The sequence below is a fragment of the Arachis hypogaea genome, chromosome 15 (assembly GCF_003086295.3).
Source record: "Arachis hypogaea cultivar Tifrunner chromosome 15, arahy.Tifrunner.gnm2.J5K5, whole genome shotgun sequence".
In the NCBI taxonomy this organism is placed as follows: domain Eukaryota; kingdom Viridiplantae; phylum Streptophyta; class Magnoliopsida; order Fabales; family Fabaceae; genus Arachis; species Arachis hypogaea.
Genome location: NC_092050.1, coordinates 53,053,808 through 53,077,931, shown reverse-complemented (window position 1 = coordinate 53,077,931; position 24,124 = coordinate 53,053,808).

Sequence of the window (24,124 nt, the reverse complement as noted above, 5' to 3'; positions counted from 1 at the left end):
TTCTTTATTAACTTTTCTTTCTTTTTCAACTCTTATTGTGCTTTTTCCCTTTTTTCTTATTAGGATCTTGTTATTTAGCTAGTCTTATGGGGTGTGTTTCAAGCATATGATTCAGGACAGATAGTTGTCTTCCTACCCTTGTTGGTGAACCAACTTAGCTAACTTATGATCACATCACACACTAAGGAACTTACTCCACAATATGAACTCCACTCTGGTCTTTGATAACACACATTCTCTTTTTATTAAAAAGGAGACAAGCATACAAGTAAGCAAGGTGAAAATCCAGCAGGTATCGTGGACAGCACACATATGACAAAAGCAATACAGCAACATTAAACTCTAATCATCTAAACTAATGAGCAACTATAAATCAAGTTCCTTCGGACTTCCAATTTTTTTAGCATTTTAAGTATATGGAATTAAGTAACAACACAACCTTCGGGTGATGGTTTCTTGCTATCCCCTTGTTGTCCTTATCCATAGTTTTTGCTCCTTCACTTTCTTGGATGATGGTGCACTATTTCCTCAGAAGGTTCCTACAAAGTTATTGGAAGTTGCTTGTTTCCAAAGCACTTGAGACATAGTTAGCTTGCATGTATGCTTGCGAATTTCTGAACTTAATTTGGTGTGTGAACACCAAACTTAGTTCTTTTGCCTAGTACAACAGATTGCATACTTGCAGAGAGCCTCATATGTTGTTATTAACAAAACAACCATTAACCTCAGACTAAACTACTACTAAGTGGTTCCCCTGATTGGTTGGAGCTAGCAATCTGTCATTGGAGTGTAGTGTGATTATAACGAATATCTTTGGTGGAACACCAAACTTAAAACTGCACTTTCACTCTTGGATTTGTTTTGGTGTGGAACACCAAACTTAGCTCCTCGCAATACAGGGGAAACAACTTGTGATTTTTATTGAAATGACGATGAAAAAGAAACTACCTCAGGTTGGGTTGCCTCCCAACAAAGCGCTCTTTTAGCGTCGCTAGCTTGACGATTCCTCTATTGCTTGAGATGATACTTCACTTTGGGGTTTTCCCCCATGTTGCCCATATAGTGTTTGAGCCTTCGTCCGTTCACAGTGAAAGTCCTCTCCGAACTTTCATCCATGATTTCTATGTGCCAATATGGCGAGACTTTTGTGACAAGAAAGGGTCCTGACCACCTTGATTTGAGTTTGCCAAGGAACAGTCTCAATTTGGAGTTGTAGAGGAGTACTTGCTGCCCCTTTTCGAAACTCCTTGGTGCCAGATGCAGGTCATGTCTTCTCTTTGCCTTTTCTTTATAAATCTTGGCATTTTCATAGGCTTGAGATCTAAATTCCTCCATCTCTTGCAGCTGCAAGATCCTCTTTGCACTAGCAGCGATGCTGTCAAAATTTAATAACTTGAGAGCCCAGAGAGCTTTGTGTTCTAGCTCTAGTCGTAGATGACAAGCTTTCCCATACACCAATTGGTATAGGGACATCACTAGTGGCGTTTTGAATGCTGTTCTGTATGCCTCAAATCTTAAACTGAAATACCTCAAATAATATTAATAAAAGAGTGATCTGTAACATGAAAGGATTCATAAAGTAGCTTGCAAAAGTAAATAAAAGGAATATTGAACCTGATCAAAAGAGATAATCCTGAAAGCGAATAAAAATCATAAATCTAAATCCTAATCCTAAAGAGAGAGAGGAGAGAGCCTCTCTCCAAAACTAATTCTTATTCATGAAAAGTAAAAATTGGCGAGCTCCCTCTGAATGGATGCATTCCCTCACTTCATAAACTCTGGTCTATGCCTTCTGGACTTGGATTTGGGCCAAAAAGGGCTTCAGAAATCACTGGGAGCATTTTCTGCAATTTCTGGTGTGTGGCCTCTGTCACGCGTCCGCGTGGGTCACGCGTCCGCGTGGGTCACGCGGTCGCGTCATTCGGAGCTTTTCTTGCCACGTGTTTGCGTCAGTCATGCGACCGCGTCATGTGCATTCTGCTTAAGGCGCGCGGTCACGTCAGTCATGCGGCCGCGTTGCTGCTTCTTTGAGCTTGGCATGCGTCCATGTCCCCCATGCGATCGCGTTGATGCCAGTTTCTTCAGAAGCTCCGTTTTGTGCTTTCCTTCCATTTTTGTATGTTTCCTTTCCATCCTTTAAGTCATTCCTACCTTAGATGATCTGAAAACTACTCAACACACTAATCACGACATCGAATGGAATTAAAGGTGATTAAAATAATTAATTTAAAAGCATAGGAAACATGTTTCTCACATACATCACATAATAAGGAAGGGAAAGTAAAACCATGCAATTAATATGAATAAATGGGTGAAGGATTGACTAAATCACTCAAATTAAGCACAAAATACATCATAAAATATGGGTTTATCAACCTCCCCACACTTAAACATTAGCATGTCCTCATGCAAAGCTGAAGAGAAGCTATAAAGATGAAGAGGAATGGTAGAATGTATGAAATGCAACCTATGAATGCAACTACATGCAGAATGCTTTCTCCTACTTGGTTAAAAGTAAATAAATCTTCCAAGACAAACATAAATCAGATTTCACTAATTTAAATTATTCAATGAAAGACAAGTAAACTTGTAAGAAGATAGCTCATGAAAGCAGGGCGCATAGAATCAAGCATTGAACCCTCACTGGTAGTGTATATCACTCTAATCTCTCAAGTGTATAGGGTTATTCACTCTACTCTTCTCTAGTCATGCTTTCTAAACCTTGTTCTTCATCTAACCAATCAAAAAATATTTAATGTACCAATGCAAACATCATGAGGTCTTTTCAAGGTTGTAATGGGGCTGAGGTAAAGGTAAGGATATATGTATGGCCAAGTGAGCTATAATATGAATCTTTAATTAACCTAAGCTCTCACCTAATATACATATACTCTATATACTTTTAAATTCATGCCTAGCTACCCATAATTCCCACTTTTGTATAATTCCCATACTCATGTACCAAATTTTCTTTAATTTTTATCACATGTGCATTGATCTTTTATTAAACTTAATATTGGGGTAATTTTGTCCCCTTATTTATTTACTTATATTATATATATTTTTTCTTTTTCTCTTTTTTTCTCTTTTTTTTTAAAGCTGAAAAATAAACATAACTTATCAATGCACATGGATTTTTAATTTTTCTGGTCTCACATGAGTAGGTACCCAAATTTCCAATATTTTATCAAAGTAAAAACTTTACACATTCCCTTATGAACCCATGTTCCCATAATTTCCCCACACTTAATTGATACACATTCTCTATTTTAAGCAAACCAAAGATTCAATTGGGATATTTAATTGTTTTTCTGCTTAAGGCTAGTGATGTGGTTATAGAACAGAATAAATGGGGATAAAAAGGCTCAAGGTGGCTAACAAGGGTGATGTAAAAGGTAGGCTTATTTGGGATAAGTGAGCTAATAACAAATAATGGCCTCAATCATTTGCAAGCATGTAAATACACTAAATAATGGACATATAGAATGGAACAAAGCAAAGATTGCAATTATAGAGAAGAAAACACACAAGAATAAAAATTTACAGTTAAATAATGTAACCATGTAAATAAGCTCAAAATCTCACAGGTTGTGTGTTCTTTGGCTTAAAAACCATGTTCCAAATACAACTTCAAACAAGTTTTAATATAAAAATTTTTCAATTAGTGAAATACTATAAAAATTTCTTTGAAAAGAAAATATTACTCCAACCAAGTAGTAATTGAATGCATAAAATCAAATAAATATGCAATCAAACATGCAAATGCAACAACTAACAAGGAAAATAAAATATTGGTGTTGATAAGAAAATACTAACCCATGGAGATCGGTATCAACCTCCCTACACTTAAAGATTGCACCGTCCTCGGTGCATGCTGAGATGTGCAGGTGGACGGGTTGTTCCAACTGATGCTTTCCTTCAAGGATTGTGCAGATGGACTTGTTTGTCTCCCCTTTTAGAAGTTTTCCCTTTCCCTTCTTTGGTGGCCATTCTGAAAGAAAAAGGGAAGAAAAGTAACCCAAAATAAAGATAAAAAATAATTAAAATATGGGTTGATTAATGCCAAATAATGAGGGTCTCAATTACATGGTAGCTACAACATGCAAGTGAGAAAATAGTAGAAGTACATGGCAAAGCAAGAGTGCAAAAATTTTGCAATAGTGAGGGAGAGTGTGGGTAAGGAGAGATAATAAAAATTCATGTCAATGTAAAAGTAATACAGGTATAAAAGATTGGCATTGATATAAATAATATTACCTATCCAGAATAAAACAAGTCATAAGCACCAAGAAAATACCAGAAAAGATGTAACAATTGAATAAGAAATTTTTAACACCAATGGAAAAATAATAAATTTAGAAAAGAAAATAAAAATATGCACAAAATTAAAATGCAATGAATGAAATATGCAAATAAATTAAGTAAAATAAAATAAAAGATAAGAAGAATGAGAAGGGAAAGAAGGGAAGGAGAAGTAAGTAAGAAAGGAGGGAGGAAAAATTAGGATTGGGGGAGAAAAGATAAGATATTTGGCAAATAAGGGTAAGCTGTGCGGCGCAAGCGAAGCGGTCGCGTGGGGCACGCGGTCGCACGGCTTGCGCTTAAACTGATTGACGCGGTCGCGTGACACAGTTTATGCTACTGGCGCGAGGGCAGCCTCGCGCTCGCACAACTCTCTGTTCAAAATCATATTAGTGCCAAATTTTAAGTGACGCGATCGCATGGGGCATGCGATCGCGTGAGTGGGCTTTAGAGGAATATGACGCGGTCGCGTGGGTCACGCGGCCGCGTGGGAAGGATTATGCGTTCAGCACCAATCCAGCACCACTCTCGCACAACTTTCGGGTGTGCACCACTTTGACGTCGAAATCTTGGTCACGTGGCCGCGTGGGGCACGCGGTTGCGTGGGAGGCCATTATTCCTATATGACGCGGTTGCATCAGCGATGCGGTCACGTGGTACAATTTGTGCCATTGGTACGCCTCCAGCGCTGCTCATGCGTAACTTTCTGTTCATTATTCTCTCCCAATACCTGCGATTTTTTTTTTGTAGAATGCAGAATGCAATGCTTAATGTGAATGTTATGCATGATTCAAGGTTCAATAAAATAGAAATAAAATTCAAAAACAAACAAAACTAAATAAAATTAAAATTACAAAAGGAACGATCATACCATGGTGGGTTGTCTCCCACCTAGCACTTTTAGTTAAAGTCCTTAAGTTGGACATTAGATGAGCTTCCTGTTTTGGTGGCTTGTGTTTAAATTCATCCAAAAATCTCCACCAATGTTTTGAATGCCAACAGCCTCCGGGGTCCTAAACTAAGCATGTAAAGCTCCTGAGCAGCTTCAAACAGATTTTCAGGCTCCCGGGGTGATGAATATCAGAATATTTTCCAGGATCCCAAACTTTGGTTTTAAATCCACCTTCGTTTTGATCTATACATTTCCATCCGGGCGGTTTGGAAATTAGATTCTCACCAAGATGACCAAACGTTTTCCGAGATCCATTCGATTGAACGTGATACCAATCCGTGCACTTCGAGTTGAAGCGCGGAACCTTATTGAACCTTGTGCACCAGCTCTGAGTGCGAGCCATTTTCCTCTTACTCTTAAAGCCGTAGAGAGCTCTAAGCTGGCCATCTGTTTCAAGCAAACCATATTTAAGTGGAAAAGTAAAGATTAAAGCTAAGGATTGTACCCACTTGAAGCTTGTATTGGGTGGTAATGGCCTTGGGGTAGGTGTTTCCGGTGGTTCTGTAAGTTCTACTCCCTTGTGCTCTTCTGTGAATTCCCCCACTTCCTTGCAAGAATCTTCAAATGCATCTGTGTCTTGGTCAAAGTCTTCTATGTCTTCCTCATCACTTACGTCATAGATTGGAGGTTGAGAGAAATCTACTTCCGCATCATCTTCGTATTCACTTGGGGAAGATTCTTCGATCTGAGAGAATTCACTTGCGGATGCAAGTTCATTACTAAGAGAACTTGACTTATGACTATCATCATCAAGGGAATTTGTGTCCTGGGTTATTCCGTCTAGTTCTTCATAAACGACTTGCCTTGGGGATTGTGCAATATCCTCCTTAGCGTCAACTGTAACGTCCTTGACGGAGTTCTCCTCAACTCTGGATTCCCATGGAGGTTCAGCGTCTCCTAGATCATCAACCAACTCTTATTCTTGTACAATGACAGCTTCTTCTACTTGTTCTAGTACGAATTCATGCTCTGTCTTGTCCACTGGAGTTTCTAGTGTCTCCTTCATGCTACGCTCTTCATTAGATTGTCCACATGGGGCTGTGGTTGGTCCTTGAATGTTCGCGCGTCTAGAAGCTAATTGAATTACTGCTTGCTCCAGTTGTCGAATGGTTGTTTGAAGTTTATTTACTGTTGCCTTGAGGCGAACCTCTGATTCTCGGGGTGATGGATTTGGACATGATACATAGGGAAGTGGTGGTGCTTTGGGGTGATTGGATTGGAACTGGGGTGGGGCTTGTTGGTAGTTACAAGGTTGTCCACCATATCTATCGGCTGGGTATGCAGTGTAGAATGGTCGTTGTCCAAGATATCTTGGAGGGTGTTGTTGCCTGGAGGGTTGATTAGATCCTCTTGGCTCCATCCATCCTTGATTGGTCTGACCTTGATGCATATTCCTGCTGTAACTTCTATTTCCTTCAACAAAGTTAGACCCAAACTCAAAGCGAGGGGGTGAGAATTCATGGTAGCAAATAAAAAATAAAAAGGAGAAATAAAAATAAATAAACAAGCAAAAGAAAAATATTTACAATAACCAATAATAAGGCACACGTTAGCAGTTCCCCAGCAACGGCGCCATTTTGACGTTGGGATTTTTGCCAGTAAAGAATTTCATAAAAATATTCGCGTTGTAGATATAGTCTCTAAACCGACAGAAATCCCTTCGTACAAACGTTTTGGTTGTCACAAGTAACAAACCCCTTAAAATTGATAACCGAGTATTTAAACCTCGGGTCGTCTTCTCAAGGAACTGCAGGGAAGTATGTTCTTATTATTGGTTATGAAAATTGTAAATTTGGGATTTCAAGAATGAGGAACGAGTAATTTAATGACAAATAAATTAAATGGCAATTAAAATAAATAAATACTGTAAAGCAAACTTTTGGCAAGGTATGAGAAATTAGAGGTCCTATCCTGGCTATCCTTATCAATGATGATAATAATTGAATCTTAATTCCACTTCGTTAACCTTTACTAAGATAAAGGAAGGTCAAGGGATTAATTGGTTTGATCTTCGAATCCTATTTATTCCCTAAGAAAAGATTGGGATTATGGAAGTTCAATTCAATTAACAAAGATAACAGTTATCAATCACGTTGAGTTCGATAACTCCTGAGTTACTGATTTCTTAACCAAGACCAAAAGGAGAAAAATAAATCTACTTGGAATAAAAATGTCTTGAGAGTAAAAGCAACAATAGCATAAATAAGAGAAATCAATATTAAACTGAAATACCTCAAATAACATTAATAAAAGAGTGATCTGTAACATGAAACGATTCATAAAGTAGCTTGCAAAAGTAAATAAAAGGAATATTGAACCTGCTCAAAAGAGATAATCCTGAAAGCGAATAAAAATCATAAATCTAAATCCTAATCCTAAAGAGAGAGAGGAGAGAGCCTCTCTCCAAAACTAATTCTAATTCATGGAAAGTAAAAATTGGCGAGCTCCCTCTGAATGGATGCATTCCCTCACTTCATAACCTCTGGTCTATGCCTTCTGGACTTGGATTTGGGCCAAAAAGGGCTTCAGAAATCGCTGGGAGCATTTTCTGCAATTTCTGGTGCGTGGCCTCTGTCACGCGTCCGCGTGGGTCACGCGGTCGCGTCATTCGGAGCTTTTCTTGCCACGCGGTCGCATTAGTCATGTGACCGCGTCATGTGCGTTCTGCTTAAGGTGCGCGGTCGCGTCAGTCATGTGGCCGCGTTGCTGCTTCTTTGCGCTTGACATGCGTCCGTGTCGCCCATGCGATCGCGTGGATGCCAGTTTCTTCAGAAGCTCCGTTTTGTGCTTTCCTTCCATTTTTGTATGTTTCCTTTCCATCCTTTAAGTCATTCCGACCTTAAAAGATCTGAAAACTACTCAACACACTAATCACGGCATCGAATGGAATTAAAGGTGATTAAAATAATTAATTTAAAAGCATAGGAAACATGTTTCTCACATACATCACATAATAAGGAAGGGAAAGTAAAACCATGCAATTAATATGAATAAGTGCGTGAAGGATTGAATAAATCACTCAAATTAAGCACAAAATACATCATAAAATATGGGTTTATCAGATTGCCAAGGAGATTAATGAATGCATTGATTGAGAAAGAGATGAGAATGAACTTGATCCGGAGGATTGCAATATCTCTTGATCCCAATGTTCATTTTATTTTTAGTTCTTACATTTACTTTTCTTGCTATTTTACTTTTCTGCACCTTATTGCTTTCTTTAATTTTATGCCATTTACATTTCCTTGTTACTTATCACTCCAATATGATTCGTCTAACTAGGATAATTAATCAAATATTGATTGCTTAATCCGTTAATCTCTGTGGGATTCGACCTCACTCTTTTGTGATTTATTACTTGACGACAATTCGGTATACTTGCCGAGGGAAATCTGTTGAGAGACAAGTTTCCGTGCATCAAGTTTATGGCGCCGTTGCCGGGGATTAATTGTGATTAACAAACTACCGGTTGATTGATTTACTAGATTAGACACTTTTCTTTTGTCTTTGTTTTCTTTTGTTTTTTTATTTTCTTTTGCTAACTAACTGTTTGTGATATTGCCTCACTAAGAATCCCTCATTTATTACAATGGAGATTACAATTTCTTTTGGTGATTATTGTTTGAGACAGAGCTTTTTGCAGGAAAGAAAGGAGCATCCATCATATTGTAGCCAAACAAATTTCATGGGAAACTCTCCACTACCATAGAATGATCCACTTTACTATGCTCATGGTGGTGGGAGTATTAAGAACATGAAATGGGGTACTTTCCAGAGCCACAAAATGGTCCATATTTTGGTGAATTTGATCACTACTCAAGTTGTGGCTGGGAAGATCAAAATCAAAGAAATTTCACTCATTCATACCGCATTCATCAAGAGCCATCACCTCTCAATTATACAACCTCACCTCCAAGTTTTACATGCCTAAATTCTTCATCATTTGAGTATGCCTCAGCACAAAAGTCTATCCCAAATTCATACAATTCATTTCACCATCCACAAAACTCAATCCACTACCCACAAGAGTCATACCACTTTCAGAACACACAACCACAAAACAACCAATTCCATTCACAAGCCAACCCCAACCAACCATTACAACCTACCCAACATCCTTTAGATAGACTTGCTAGGATGGAACTCATTATTGAAGAACTTAAAAAAATTATAGAAGAAGAGAGACTCGCTAGGATAGAACTCCTCCTTGAAGAAATGATAAAGACAAACGAAGAGGAGGAAATAGCAAAAAGAGACCATGAAGAATAATTAAGACAGAATGCACAACTCTATTCTAAAGAACAATTTATTGAAGATCTGAGATCACAAAGAGAGACCACTTCACTCTCTCCAAAAATAGAGGAGTTCATTCAAAGGTCAAGAACAATGGAGGAATAAGAAGAACAAGAAAAGGAGGCACCAATACCAAGTGAGATTTTTATCAAGAAGGAGGAGGTTGTGAGAGTATATAAGCCCAAAGCTCCATACCCATAGAGGCTACTAAGGGTGACAAAGGAACATGCAAACTCACTCCCAAAAGGCTCAATGCAACATCATGCAGAAGAAAAGGAGGAAGTCAATCAAAGGAGTCCACACTACTCTAATAAAACAGAGAGTTGCATAAAGGACGAGTTCATTGAACCACCAATTCAAGAAGCTCTTGATGAAGAGCATGCTCCAACCATCATACAACACCCAAGTACTGAAATCAAGGTGGTGAAGGCAATCAACATGAGCACTAAAAAGAGGATGGTGACCAAGAAAAGAAGGACAATATCCATGAAGATGAAAAGGTCAACCAAAATCCATCCCACCCCTATCCCATCAAGCAAGTTTAATCAAGCTAACAACAAAAGAAAGCTTGCTGGGGAGAGGCACTCAAAACAAGGGGCATTAACTGGCTCCTCTTTCCTCTCGAGGTCATTCCTCTTAACAAACTGGAAGAAGAGGAAGAAATTCATGAACAACATGTCAAGCTAATGACGTTAAAAGAGCGCTTGTTGGGAAGCAACCAAATAGTAGGTAACATTTTCTTTCCTTGCTTTGTTTACTTTCAATAATTTGACATATGATTGCATTCTAAGTTTGGTGTTACCATGCAACAAAATGATTTTCAATCTTCACTAGGTATTTGCATCATTCTAAAATGACAGTGTCACACTAAGTTTGGTGTTGCCACTTAACTTTCACACAAAGTACCATACCAACACCACTTATTAATGCCATCATAATGTTTCTATTTTTAGTTCTTGTGCCTTTATTGTGATCCTTAATCTTGCTTGCTGAAACACATGCATACTCACACTTTATTCTAAGACATTTATGATCCATCATAAACTCCATCACCACTATTTTACTTGTTGCTTGAGGATAAGCAATCATTCTAAGTTTGGTGTGGGAAAGGGAAGAATAGGAGGAAAAGGGCAACAACAATGAAGATGAACTACAAGGTGGTAAAGTTCCTTTTTCCTCTTACTTATTTCCGACACTTTAAAATTGTATGATTGTCTTCTATTTTCTTTGTATGCATGTGTGATTACTCCTTGTGAATAAGCATAATTTGATATTTGATTTGTAACATGTTGCTATGATATCATGATTATCATCTTGAATTTTACTTGCACCCAATATCTCTAAGAATGCAACAAGGAAATCACTCTTTTGAAAGGAGAATGTTGAAGAATTTTATAAATCTTGGGGCAAGCAAAAGATTAAGAGGAGTGGAGGTTCTGATTGTATGATTGTGTATTGAGGTTGCATGTTTGTGAAAACTTGCATGGGAGCTCATAGACAGGAATTGAAATTTAGAAAAGTATTATGGAATTTCTCAAACATCTATTGATCCAAGAAGCAGCAACAAAAGAAAACAAAAGAATAAGAAAAACAAAGAACAAGCCCAAGGCTCTGAGCATCAATTACTAGGAAGAAAAAGAAAGAAACAAGAACTCAAAGAGTTATTGTCCTAGTTACATGCTTGTGGTGGATTTGTGTCAAAGAGAGAGGCTTGAGCAAGTATAACCTAAGGGGTGCTTCAACACCTAATGCCTTAGACCAACTGGTTTGGGAGTATTGATTGAAAGATTATCTTAAAAAGCCGCTTTGAGACATGATACCTAGAGTCGAGGCCAAGATACAAAAAGAAAAGAAAAATGCTAGAAAATGAGTGCTGCTTCAAAGGTGACAATCTATAAAGAAGATTCCATAATATCATTTGAATGAAAGTCCTAGGATTTAAGACCTCCAAAATGTAAGGACTAATGAGCACTGGAATCCTTGCATAAGCATACAAGTTAGAGTTAACCCCACTGTCACTTATTCACTTCACCCACTAAGACATCATAAGCAATTCTTCAATACATTCCAATTAAGAGAATTCTTTGTGCATAGTTCTTTTCTTGCTTGGGGACAAGCAAGATTTAAGTTTGGTGTTGTGATGCCAGGGTATCATGGCTAGTTTTACTAGCCATTTTTTGTATGCTTTAGGTTGGTTTCATGCATTTTCTTAGGAAATAAGAAAGTATTTGGTTGAAAATTCATTCACACCATGATTCAAGCAAACATTGTGAATTTTGAATGATTTCATGAGAATTATGCATGAATTGAATGATAAAATGGATGATGCATGGTCTCATGATTAAGAGCAAGACTTTGATGTACTTTGTTTGATTGATTTCAGGTAACAAAAAGCAGAGAAGAGCCACGTTAGTGGCTACGTTAGTGCCACTAACGTGGCCATTAAAGTGGAAGGAAGGAAAGCTTGGAAAGTTAGTGAGAACGTTAACGCCACTAACGTTAGCGAATGGTAAGAAGATCCACGTTAGCGAACCCGTTAGCTCCACTAACGTGGGCACTAACGTGGAAGAAAAGAGAAGCCCCAATGTTAGTGAGAAAGTTAATGGCATTAACTTTGAAGAAGGAGCAGCGTTATTGGCAAAAGTGAGTGCCAATAACGCTAGCGAAGCAAAAGAAGACCCACGTTAGCTTCCACGTTAGTTACATTAACGTGGGAACTAACGTGGAAGGAAAGGGAAGTGCCAACGTCAGTGGAAAACGTGAGTGCCACTAGCATTTGTGAAGCAAAGGAAGACCCACATTAATGGCCACGTTAGTTACACTAACGTGGACATTAACGTGAGCAAAAGTCTCACCTGGCAGCCTGACCATGCCTTCTTCAAACAAGAATAACTTGAGCCACAAAGCTCTAAATGAGGTGATTCCAATGGCATTGGAAAGTAGGATTCCAGATCTTTCCAAGCATATATGGCACTACATGGTGGACACTGAATTTGAGGAAGAAAACCTGCCCCGAATGTGCAAAGATGAACATGGTATCAACCTGTAGTAAGGCTAGCTGACCTCTTAACATTCCAAGAAGTGTAACTCGAGCTGTAGAGCTCCAAATGATGCGCTTTCAAAGGAGGTGGAAAGTAGACATCCAGGGCTTTCCAACAATATATAATAGTATGGGGTGGACATTAATTTTGAGCTCCAAAACCTGGCAATATTAAGCCCCTGATCGCTAACGTTATTGTGACTCGCTTTTTCCAGTAACGCTAGCGACTATGCCAGCGACCTTGTCCACTTCAAAGGAGCATAAATTGATTTACAGAGGTCCAATTGAGGTGATTATAGTTGTGTTAGAAAGCTGACATTTAGAGCTTTCCAACGATATATAATACTCTATAGTGGGCATGAAATTGGAGCACGAACTAGAGGCATCTTTTAAGCCCCAAAAACACCAACTGGGTAGCAAGTGTGACGTTAGCCACACTAACTTCAGCACTAACGCCACACTTGTAGCGTTAGTGTGGCTAACGTTAGCACTGACATTAGCACCTGGACCTCAACTTGATTCACTTACAAGGACCACCCAACCTCAAGGAAGCAAGCCCTCAAGTGTTAACCAATCAAAGCCACAAGAAGCATCTAGAATAGAAATTTTCATTTAATTGTAATTTGCTTTTAATTTCATTTCATTTTGTAATTTAGGAGAGCCTATATAAAGGCCTTAGTTTTTACATTCAAGACATTCGGGAATGCGGGATTGAAGAGGGGTCTTCGGACTCCCTCCCCTCACACACTTTTCCTTCCCTTTCTTTTCTTTGTACTTTTCATTTATGAATTTTGAAGTTTCAATTTTAGTTTTAATCTTTATCTTTACTTTTCTACACTTTCTTTCTTTTCTATTTTGGTAGAGCAATGTTCAACTAACTCTTTTCATTGGGTTAGAGAGCTCTACTATGATTCAATGGATCAATTATAGTTCTTATTCTTCTTCTTCTTTCTTTTCTCTTGAATTTACTAGAGAGCTTTCGATCTTCATCCAATTGGGTAATTGTCTCGGAAGAGAAATTGCTCATACTTGGATTTCCTCTGAACCTTGGAAGAGGAATGAGGAAATCATGCTAGAAATGCTCTCTCACATTGGATTAGGTTGGGGGTTGGATGGATATTGTGACATTTAATCCTACCAATACTTTGATCTATGAATGTGTGTGGTATAATCAGTGACCAAACTTCATCTCTTCCCATGAGCAATTAAATCAAGGAATTGGGAAATTGTTCAAGCTTAGAGAGATTGGATTGCCAAGGAATTGGGATCCAATCACTTAAGATTGCCAAGGAGATCAATGAATGCATTGATTGAGGAAGAGATGAGAATGAACTTGATCTGGAGGATTGCAATATCTCTTGATCCCAATGTTCATTTTATTTTTAGTTCTTACATTTACTTTTCTTGCCATTTTACTTTTTTGCACCTTATTGCTTTCTTTACTTTTATGCCATTTACATTTCCTTGTTACTTATCACTCCAATATGATTCGTCTAACTAGGATAATTAATCAACTATTGATTGCTTAATCTGTTAATCTCTGTGGGATTCGACCTCACTCTTTTGTGAGTTATTACTTGACGACAATTCGGTATACTTGCCGAGGGAAATCTATTGAGAAACATCAATGCATATGGTTTACACATGATTAATACATGAGTATGTTTCCAATTCCCAAGATTCTCAATACAAATACAAAAACACACTTTTATCTCTATCCAATATTCCCAACTCTTGATGCACGGAAAACTTGTCTCTTAACAAATCTCCCTTCAGCAAGTGTACCGAAGTTGTCGTCAAGTAAAAACTCACAATAGAGTGAGGTCGAATCCCACAGGGATTGATTGATCAAGCAACTTTAATTAGAAGAATGTTCTAGTTGAGCGAATCCAGAATTTGGGTTGAGAGTTGCAGAAAATAAAATGGCAGGAATGTAAATAACAGAAAAGTAAATGCTAGAATTAAAGAACTGGAAGTAAATGACTGAGAATAAAATGCAGAATTATAAATGGGAATGGGGGATTTGCTCATAAAAGTAAATATCAGAAATTAAAGAGAATGGGTAAGATCAGAGATGGGGAGTTCATTTAGCTTAGGAGATGTTGCAATTCTTTGGATCAAGTTCATTTTCATCTCTTCCTCAATCAATGCACTCATTGATCTCCTTGGGAATCTTAAGTGATTGAATTACAATTTCTTGCAATTCAATCTCTCAAATCTTGTTCAATAGCCAATTCCTTGGTCAATTGCTCATGAGAAGAGATGAAGTATGGTCACTGATTATACCACATGCATTTTCCAAATCAAGTGTTGAGAGGGTTATAGTCACATACCCATCCAAACCCAATTTGGTCCAGCATGAGAAAGCATTTCTAGCTTGATCTCTTCATTCCTCTTTCAAGGTTCAAAAGAGATCCAAGTTTGAATAGCTTCTCTTCTAAGATAACTACTGATGATAAGTCATCTTAGCCTAGTTTCACTAGCCTTTTTCTTTTGTTTTCAATTGAATTATGCACTTTCCTGAGCCATAAGCAAGCCAATTGGGTAGATTTTCATGTTTCCTTTGACTTAATCAACCATGTATGAATTCATGCTATTTCATGAGGTTTTATGCTATAATTGTCACATATTATGAAAGAATGAATATCTCATGATTTTGAGCATAGCTTTGATGTGTTTGGTTGATTAATGATAGGTGAAGAAAGCTTGGAGAAAGGTTGAAGCAAGAAGGAATGGCTAGGAGGAAGAGAGGACAAAAAGTTTGAGCAAAAGTTTGCCTCAAACTTTAGCTCAAACTTTTGGATTAATTGAAAATGAACCAGGGAGCAAAAAGCTGGACCAAAAGTTAGCCTCAAACTTTTGTGCAAACTTTTGGGCAAAAAGCTGGAGCAAAAGTTAGCCTCAAACTTTTTGGCTAACTTTTGGGCAAAATGCTGGAGCAAAAGTTAGCCTCAAACTTTTTGGCTAACTTTTGGCATCACAAATCAACGCCCTGGAGAGCAAAAGTTTGCGCCAACGTTAGCCCCTAACTTTTTGGCTAACGTTGGCGCATGAAAAACACACCCTGGAGAGCAAAAGTTTGCGCCAACGTTAGCCTCTAACTTTTTGGCTAACGTTGGCGCCATGAGTATGCAAGGGGAGGCCAACGTTGGAGCAAAAGTTTGACCCCTAACTTTTGCCCCAACGTTGGTATCAACAAAGAAGGGTGGCTGATGTGAAAAGTTGGAGTAAAAGTTAGCCTCAAACTTTTACTCAAACTTTTACTCAAGCTTTCATGATTCCAAACCCGGTTCAATTCGGTTCTTCTCCAAACTCCAAGAGAAATCAACCAAGGCCTCTATCAACCCAATTCCATCAAGAGCAATGGCCCAATTGAAGGCTTGAAGATCATTTGAAGAAAGTGTATAAATAGCATAGGATTTAAGTTTTTAGAGGAGCTTCCTTTTTAGAATTTTTCAATACTTGCAGCAGAGAGATCATTTTACATTCTAGCATTGTTATTTTAATTCAAGAGAATTGGGGAGGAGAATTGATCTCTCTTCTTCCTTGTTCTTGCCCAGCACTCTTTAATTTTCTTGCTTCGGATCTTGGGTGGAGAATTGAAGAACTTCTGTTTCAATCTCACCTTGGGATCTTGTTTAACTTTCTGCTTAATTGAATTTCAGTTTCTGTTACTTGCTCTCTCATCTACTTTCTCTGCAATTTACATTTCCTTTGCAATTACTCTTGTTGGATCTAGGAAGGCATTGAGATCTAGACTTGGTTATCTAGTCTCTTGAGTCCTGAGATCTGAATTCTCATTTTACTTTCTCTGTTTACTGCTTTTAAGCTCATTTACCTTTCTGTTTTAGTTCTGATTCAATCTAAGTCATCTTCTACTCTTCTGCTTGTTGCAATTTTACTTTCCCTTGTTTAATTTCTGCAAATCCAATTCCCAATTCCCTTTACAATTCAAGCCATTTACATTTCTTGCACTTTAAGATTCTGCAATTTACATTTCTTGCGTTCTAAGTTTCTGCCATTTAATTTCTTGTTCTTTAAGATTCAGCACTTTAAATTTCAGTTCTCTTTAATTTCATGCAATTTACCCATTCCCTTTACTTCCCATGCAATTTAATTTCTGCAAATCACAATTCACTCAACCAAATCTTGATTCGCTTGACTAAATCAACCACTAAACTAAAATTGCTCAATCCTTCAATCCCTGTGGGATCGACCTCACTCCCGTGAGTTATTATTACTTGATGCGACCCGGTGCACTTGCCGGTTAGATCTGGGTGTTTTGGAGAAATTCATTTTTCCGCAAAAATATCCCATCATGTTTTTGGCGCCGTTGCCGGGGATTGATTAGATTGACAATGATTAAGTGAAGTGGAGATCTAGATCAAGCACTTTTTCTTTTCTGTTCTTTAATTTTCAATTAACCCACTAACTGTTTGAATTTTTGCCTGAGATGACTGAAACTTTGCTTTAGCAACAAAGTGAAGTTTTCCGGGAAATTTCTGGCTCTATGCAATGCTCTTGCTTACACAAGAGAAGCAATTTCTGCCACTAATCTCCCAAGTCCATCAACTGTTTGATACTTTGTGCCAGCTAACCCTCTGACTACATTCTGGCATGAGAATATCCAATTTTCATTTGGATTGTTTGTGATTGTGCAGGTCATGGAGGAAAGGAATCCTACAGCAAGAGGAGAAAAACTGAGGCATTATGATTTCCAGCCTCCATAATCAAAGAGCAAGATGTCAAGTTAGTGACAATAAAAGAGCGCTTGTTGGGAGGCAACCCAACCTGAGGTAGTTTTCTTTTCATAGCTATTTTAATAAAAAGGTTAATTAGTTTTATCTATATTGCAAGAAGCTAAGTTTGGTGTTACACACCAAAACAATATAAGGGAGAATGAAGGATTCTAAGTTTGGTGTTCCACCAAAATCTCATTTAAAACATATTCTCACCTTCTGCATAATGCTAGCTTCAAGCAGCTAGATAAACTAGTTAACTATTTTGCTATTCTTTAGTTTTCAGTTTTGTCACTTTTGAAAAAGAAAAAGAGTTTTACACATGGTTAATCTGATGCACAAGAACCATTGGCAAGGTACTAAGTTTGGTGTTCCCACACCAAAGTAAGTACAAAGGCCCACAAATAAATCATGCAGACTAACCATTGTTTCTAAGTGCTTGGGGAACAAGCAACTTTCAATATCACTGCAGAGTACCATACAAACTTTTGGAGAGATTAAGCATCATCAACCAAAGAGATGAAAGATGAATGTGAAGGCCAGCAATGATGATGATGAGAAGAAGGAAAGCAAGTGAACTCCAAAAGGTTGTATTGTTAAGTGATTGTTTTACATCAAACACTGCTATGATTGAAAGTGATATAATACCCCTACCTGTCTGCATAGTATAGTTCTCTATAATTCAATAAGCAAGATGCTTGATCATTCACAACATTTTTCTCTTCAAAACTTGTTTGCACTCAATACTTCAAAAATGCATCACATGAAAGTTCTTTGAAAAGAAGGATTAAGGAATTAAACAATTTTGAGGCAAGCAAAAGATTAGGAGAAGTGGCGGTTCTAGTTGTATGATTATGTATTGAGGTTGCATGCTTGTGAAAACTTGCATGGGAGCTCATAGGCAGGACATGAAGTTCAAAGAAGTATTGTGGAGATTCTCAAAAATCTATTGATCCAAGAAGCAGCAAACAAAACAAAAGAAAATAAAGAAAATACAAAAGCAAAGAAAAAAGAACATGGCCCAAGGCTCTGAGCATCAATTACTAGGCAGAAAAGAAAGAAGAAACAATGACTCAAAGAGTTGTTAGCCTAGTAAATGCTTGTGGTTGAGTTGTGTCAAAGAAAGAGGCTTGAGCAAGTAAATCCTTAGGGGTGCTTTAACACCTAATACCTTAAAACCAACTGGTTTAGGAGTATTAATTGAAAGCTTATCTAAAGAGCCGCTTTGAGACATGACACTTAGAGTCGAGGCCAAGGCACAGAAACTATAAGCTGCTTCAAGGTGACTACATATAAAGAGATCTCCATGATACCATTTGGATGAAAATCCTAAGACCTAAGACTCCCAATATGTGAGGACTAGTAAGCACTGAAGCCCTTGTATGAGCATATAATTTAGAGTTCACCCCACTGTTACTTGATCACTTCACTCACAGGACCTGACAAGATGTTCTTCAATCCGTCTTAATTGAAAGAACCTTTGAGCATAATTCATTTCTTGCTTGGGGACAAGCAAGCTTTAAGTTTGGTGTTGTGATGACAAGTCATCTTAGCCTGGTTTCACTAGCCTTTTTCTTTTGTTTTCAATTGAATTATGCACTTTCTTGAGCCATAAGCCAGCCAATTGGGTAGATTTTCATGTTTCCTTTGACTTAATCAACCATATATGAATTCATGCTATTTCATGAGGTTTTATGCTATAATTGTCACATATTATGAAAGAATGAATATCTCATGATTTTGAGCATAGCTTTGATGTGTTTGGTTGATTAATGATAGGTGAAGAAAGCTTGGAGAAAGGTTGAAGCAAGAAGGAATGGCTAGGAGAAAGAGAGGACAAAAAGTTTGAGCAAAAGTTTGCCTCAAACTTTAGCTCAAACTTTTGGATTAATTGAAAATGAACCAGGGAGCAAAAAGCTGGACCAAAAGTTAGCCTCAAACTTTTGTGCAAACTTTTGGGCAAAAAGCTGGAGCAAAAGTTAGCCTCAAACTTTTTGTCTAACTTTTGGGCAAAAAGCTGGAGCAAAAGTTAGCCTCAAACTTTTTGGCTAACTTTTGGCATCACAAATCAACACCCTGGAGAGAAAAAGTTTGCGCCAACGTTAGCCCCTAACTTTTTGGCTAACGTTGGCGCATGAAAAACACACCCTGGAAAGCAAAAGTTTGCGCCAACGTTAGCCTCTAACTTTTTGGCTAACGTTGGCGCCATGAGTATGCAAGGGGAGGCCAACGTTGGAGCAAAAGTTTGACCCCTAACTTTTGCCCCAACGTTGGTATCAGCAAAGAAGGGTGGCTGATGTGAAAAGTTGGAGTAAAAGTTAGCCTCAAACTTTTACTCAAACTTTTACTCAAGCTTTCATGATTCCAAACCCGGTTCAATTCGGTTCTTCTCCAAACTCCAAGAGCAATCAACGAAGGCCTCTATCAACCCAATTCCATCAAGAGAAATGGCCCAATTGAAGGCTTGAAGACCATTTGAAGAAAGTGTATAAATAGCATAGGATTTAAGTTTTTAGAGGAGCTTCCTTTTTAGAATTTTTCAATACTTGCAGCAGAGAGCTCATTTTACATTCTAGCATTGTTATTTTAATTCAAGAGAATTGGGGAGGAGAATTGATCTCTCTTCTTCCTTGTTCTTGCCCAGCACTCTTTAATTTTCTTGCTTCGGATCTTGGGTGGAGAATTGAAGAACTTCTGTTTCAATCTCACCTTGGGATCTTGTTTAACTTTCTGCTTAATTGAATTTCAGTTTCTGTTACTTGCTCTCTCATCTACTTTCTCTGCAATTTACATTTCCTTTGCAATTACTCTTGTTGGATCTAGGAAGGCATTGAGATCTAGACTTGGTTATCTAGTCTCTTGAGTCCTGAGATCTGAATTCTCATTTTACTTTCTCTGTTTACTGCTTTCAAGCTCATTTACCTTTCTGTTTTAGTTCCGATTCAATCTAAGTCATCTTCTACTCTTCTGCTTGTTGCAATTTTACTTTCCCTTGTTTAATTTCTGCAAATCCAATTCCCAATTCCCTTTACAATTTAAGCCATTTACATTTCTTGCACTTTAAGATTCTACAATTTACATTTCTTGCGTTCTAAGTTTCTGCCATTTAATTTCTTGTTCTTTAAGATTCAGCACTTTAAATTTCAGTTCTCTTTAATTTCAAGCAATTTACCCATTCCCTTTACTTCCCATGCAATTTAATTTCTGCAAATCACAATTCACTCAACCAAATTTTGATTCGCTTGACTAAATCAACCACTAAACTAAAATTGCTCAATCCTTCAATCCCTGTGGGATCGACCTCACTCCCGTGAGTTATTATTACTTGATGCGACCCGGTGCACTTGCCGGTTAGATCTGGGTGTTTTGGAGAAATTCATTTTTCCGCAAAAATATCCACGTTAAAACCTTCGAGAATGTTAAAACCCACGTTAACTCGGTTAACGTGGCTTTTAACGTTGCCTTGTGAACCTTCGAGAACGTTAGTGACACTCAACATTATCACTAACGTTCCAGTGTGCCCCTTCTTGCTTCACGTTAAAGCCCACGTTAACTAGGTTAACGTGGCTTCTAACGTAGCCCTTGCCATCTTTCGAGAACGTTAGTGACATTCAACATTGTCACTAACGTTCCAATGTGCCCCTAGGTCTCACGTTAGAGTCCATGTTAACTAGGTTAACGTGGCTTCTAATGTGGCCATCTTTAGCCATCCCAACGTTAGTGACAATGTTGAGTGTCACTAACGTTGGTTCATCCTTCATTCCTTATCGTTAGCTTCCACGTTAACCAAGTTAACGTGGAAGTTAACGTGACTCTTGGGGGTTGTGTGGTTGCTTCAACGTTAGTGACAATGTTGAGTGTCACTAACGTTGTCGACAACTCTTCATCCCTTACGTTAGTTCCCACGTTAACCAAGTTAACGTGGGAGTTAACGTGGTACTTTGCATCATAGGCCAACGTTAGTGACAATGTTGAGTGTCACTAACGTTGGCTTCTCTTCCCCCCTTAACGTTAGAGGCCACGTTAACTAGGTTAACGTGGCTTCTAACGTGGCCACTTATGAGTAATTGCCAACGTTAGTGACAATGTTAAGTGTCACTAACGTTGGCTTAACTTTTCTTCTCCACGTTAGAGTTCACGTTAACTTAGTTAACGTGACTCTCTAACGTGGGCATTGATGGCTTTTTGAGAGTGTTATTGGCAATCACTTTTCTCATTAACCTTGCAAGTTACCTCCCCTTTTCTTGCTTCCTTTTGGTCCTGAAATCAAGCAATAAAGTGCATCAAAGCTCTAGTCCAGGTCATGAGTAATGCAACATAATAATTGTCACTAAACTTATGTAAAATCCTCATGAAATTATGTAAAATGCACAATGTATGCTTGAATCAAGGCATAGGTGAATATCTACCCAAAACTAGCTTATTTCCTAAAGAAATGCATGAAACTAACCTAAAAACAGTAAAGAAAAGATCAGTGAAACTGGCCAAGATGCCCTGGCATCAACTCTCCCAAAATCAAATGATAAACACTCTCACTAGCCTAAGCTAATCAAAGATCCAAATTAAGGAAAGGACATTTATTACTTTTCACTTGGCTAACAATGGAAGATAAAAGGTAGGCTATTTGGGTAAGTGAGCTATTTGAACAATGGCCTCAATCATATAAATGCATGTATACACAATGTAATGGACATAAAGAATCAAACAAATCAAAGATTACAATCATAGGAAGAGAATAATGCACACAAGAATGAAAGTAAGTGGTTATGTATGATGTAACCACACAATTAGGCTTAAATCTCACATGCTTGTGTTCTTAGCTCAAAACATGATCCACAAAGTATATAATTCAAGCAAGTTCTAAAAAAAATTATTTTTTTTCAATCAATAGTGGTGCCCTATAGATAAAATCCTTGGAAAATATCATGATGTTGACTAAGCTTAATATATACAAATGCAATGCAACCAAAAATCCTAAAAGACCTAAAAATGAAATGCAAAAGTGTTGGGATTAGAAACATGTCACTCAAAAACGCTGAATGGTCGGACGACCTCCCCACACTTAAAAGTTTGCACCGTCCTCGGTGCACTAAAAATGAGCAAGGGGGTACGGCGACTTTCCGAGTTGCCACCTTTAGCTGGCGGGTTAACCGGTGCTGCGTGTTCTTCCTTCCGCTTCCATTTTTGCTTATGGTGCACCAATCATGAAAAACAAAATAAACACTGTAAGATGAAAACATACAAAAGCAAGGAAGTGTGAATTGTTATAATGAGGTAAGAACCACTAGAATGGAGTAAGTGAATTAGTGTGACATTAATGAAAAATAGGTGTGTGGGTTCTAAAATTGCGAGCAGTTTAGAACACACACACACGGTAGTATAAAAGTGATCTCACGATTACACAAAAGAGAACATGCACTTCACTCATTCTAGTGTGCTTGGGATACTTTAAAAGACTTGTAGGTTAAGACAACCAAACAGGTAGTGAAGAAGCATGAAAGTATTCAAGCAAAAATCAAGCAATTGTGAAATTGGATAATGCATGGACATTGATTGATGTGTAGGTAGACTTAGTGAACAAAATGGTATATGAAACTCACACAACATATCCTAAATGGCTAGGACTTGTGAAATTAAGTTAATTCAAAGTGGATTTTCTGGAGCTATAGAAGCCCAATTGGCACGCTATCAATTGAGTTGGAAAGCAGAAATCTTTGACTTTCCATCAATATATAATAGTCCATACTTTGCCCGTGATTTGATGGCCCAAAGTGGCACTAAATGCCAGCCTAAAACTTTCTGGCGTAAAATGCCAGAACTGGCACCAAAATTGGAGTTAAACGCCCAAACTGGCACCCAAGCTGGCGTTTAACACCAAGAACAACCAATGCACATGAAAGCTTCAATGCACAACCAAAGCACACACCAAGTGGGCCCCGGAAGTGGATTTCTGCACTATCTGCACTTAGTTACTCATTTTCTGTAAACCTAGGTTACTAGTTTAGTATAAAAACTACTTTTAGAGATTTATTTTATATCTTTGGGATCACTTTTGATCTTTTGATCATCTTGGGTGACAGCTTGAGTGCGTATCTCTTGGGTAACTAATACACGGACCGAGCCCGTGAGATTAGTATCTTCGTGGTATAGGCTAGAACTAATTGGCAGCATTCCTGGGATCCGGAAAGTCTAAACCTTGTCTGTGGTATTCTGAGTAGGATCTGGAAAGGGATGACTATGACGAGCTTCAAACTTGCGAATGTTGGGTGCAGGGACAGTGTGCAAAAGGACAATGGTCCTATTCCGACGCTAGTGGGAACCGACAGATGATTAGCCATGTGGTAGCTGTACATGGTATTTTTCATCCGAGACGAGAAATCCGACAGTTGATTAGCCGTGCACAGATCGTACCTGGTATTTTTCATCCGAGAGGATCATACAGCTTGCCATGGAAGGGAGCACGCATGGTTGGAAGAAGGCAATAGGAAAGCAGAGGTTCAGAAGCAACAAAGCATCTCCAGACGCTTATCTGAAATTCCCACCAATGAATTACATAAGTAACTTTATTTTATTTTATGTTTTATTTATCTTTTAATTATCAAAAGCTCATAACCATTTGAATCCGCCTGACTGAGATTTACAAGATAACCATAGCTTGCTTCAAGCTGATAGTCTCCGTGGGATCGACCCTTACTCACGTAAGGTATTACTTGGACGACCCAGTGCACTTGCTGGTTAGTTGTGCGGAGTTGTGGAAAGTGTGTATCACAATTTCCCACACCAAGTTTTTGGCACCGT